Below are 2,317 nucleotides of genomic sequence, written 5' to 3' on the forward strand. Positions count from 1 at the left end.
TATCTATCAAGAATAACAATCTACCCACTCTAGATGGCAAGCTAAAAAAAAAAACCCAACTACTGACTATTTATGTAAAGCACCATCTATCTGAAATTGGTATTTATTTACTGCTTTTTTTAAGATTCATTTTATTTATTTTATGTGTATGAGTACAGTGTAGCTGTACAGATGACTGTGAGCCATCATGTGTGTGGCTGCTGAGAATTGAACTCAGGACCTCTGCTGGCCTGCTCCCTGTGGCATAATTCACTGTAGCTGTCTTCAGATGCACCAGAAGAGGGCATCTGATCTCATGACGGGTGGTTGTGAACCACCATGTGGTTGCTGGGATCCCATCTCAGGACCTTCGGAAGAGCAGTTAGTGCTCTTACCCGCTGAGCCATCTTGCCAGCCCTATTTACTGCTTTTAACATATATGATTCTGGAGACAGCACATCACATATGTGGGGTCAGTTATCAATTGCATCAGGAAACATGAAAGAGCATAAAGGTTTACCAATGGCCACTGTCAGTCTCTAGACAACATATTGGCTTAGAGGATAATTTTCTGCCCTGTAATCCAAGGATGAGTAAAAGACACACCCAAGGAAGAGTGTCAAACAGCAAGCAAAGACTTTTTGTAAATTGTAATAACATACTCATACCCACAAGAAAGTAGAAGGAAAAGTCTTTTAAGAAACTGGAGCTCCTGCACCAACTTCTGCACTGACCCAAGAGCTTGACTGAATGTATCCCAGACCATCTTGGCTACGTGGTGCTGAGCGAAGCTGCAGTACAGCAGCATCTGGGGACCTTGAGAATGATGAGCAGGCAGCCAATGCCATCTCAGAGCTGGTCAGCACAGCCTGTGGCTTCCAGCTGCACCATGGCATGAACATCCCTTTCAAAAGCCTGCTTGTGGTCTTTGGTGAACACACACTGCTGGTGACTGTGTCAGGACAGTTTGTGGTGAAGAGGCAGAACAGAAGTTGGGAGCCTATTGATGTCTGAGCTATAAAAAACACTGGCTGGAGAAGAGGACTGCCTCTGGGGGAGGGGGACACTGTCTTCTATTGTTCTTGCTGCAACTGGGCTTGTGTGCATCACCTCCTGACCCCCACCGGAGACACAAGGCTTAGTGAACTATGACTAGGGGATCTCCTTTCTTTCCTTCCTCATAATAAACACTAGTCCAAACCTTCCAGCATTCAAAAACAAAAACCAAAAACAAGAAAAAAACCCTGCAAATACAAAGCCAAAAAGATGACTCAGCAGTTAAGAACACTGGCAGGACCAGTGTTCATTCCCAGCACCAACAAGGCAGCTCACAAACTCCAGGAATCTGACACCCACACAAACATACATGCAGGCAAAACATTAACGCACACGAAATAAAATTACATTTAAAAAAGAAAACTGCAAATACTCAGAGTTTTATGAGACACCACATGCATAAACAAAATTATGCAGAAGAAATGCTCCTGTATTCAATAGCTGCTGGTGTTGAGTATAGACTACTAGACATTGTTCTGTGAATGTCCTAGTGATAGGGTTAGGGGGAAGGGAGCGGGTGAGGGGAGGAAATAACTTGTAAAGCTCCTTAGGAAAAATTCTTTGTTGTTTAACATTTACATAGGAATTCAAGGGTTACTTTTGTTTTCCAAATCAGGTCTGAAAGAACTTTGTCGTACTTATTACTAGGACCAACCTATCATAGACTATGTATATGGATATTACTGTAATTACAGGAATTGTACAGTAAATGGAACAATAATTCCGGGTTTTGTTTTAATGTGCAATTATACCTGCATGGAGAAAACCTCTAAAGCGAGAACCATCAAATAGAATTAATAGTGATTATGGGGTGATGGGGCTGTGGGTAAAAATTGTTTTTATTTTGATCTTAGCCATTCTGATGAGTGTAAAGTAGAATATCCAGAGATGTTTTGATTTGCAGTTCCCTGAGGACTAAGGACTTTGAACATTTCTTTAGGTGATTCTCAGCCATTCAAGAGTCCTCTGTGGAGAATTCTCTGTTTACCACTGTACCCCATTTTTGAACTGAGTTATTTGGGTATTAGTGTCTAACTTTTTGAGTTCTTTGTAAATTTTGGATATTAGCCCTCTCTCAGATATACTTAAGAGATAGCACATGCTGGCAAGGATGTGCAAGAAGGGGAACATTCCTTCATTGCTGGTGAGAGTGCAAACATGTACCCCACTTTTGAAATCAATTTGGTGTTTTCTCAGGAAACTGGGAATAGTTCTACTCAAGACCCAGCCATACCATTCCTAGGCATATACCCAAAAGATGCTCCAACATCCCCCAAAGAAA

The 2,317-nt window shown here is 41.7% G+C and overlaps 1 protein-coding gene and 1 pseudogene across 4 annotated transcripts in view; one reads left to right on the forward strand and one right to left on the reverse strand.

The window, feature by feature from the left end:
- The window catches only part of LOC116090863, a 26,798-nt pseudogene extending 25,805 nt beyond the window's left edge, over window positions 1–993 (forward strand).
- The window catches only part of Fam104b (family with sequence similarity 104 member B), a 153,847-nt gene that overhangs the window by 68,858 nt on the left and 82,672 nt on the right, over window positions 1–2,317 (reverse strand). The window lies entirely within an intron of this gene.

The sequence above is a fragment of the Mastomys coucha genome, chromosome X (genome assembly GCF_008632895.1).
Source record: "Mastomys coucha isolate ucsf_1 chromosome X, UCSF_Mcou_1, whole genome shotgun sequence".
NCBI classification, from domain to species: domain Eukaryota; kingdom Metazoa; phylum Chordata; class Mammalia; order Rodentia; family Muridae; genus Mastomys; species Mastomys coucha.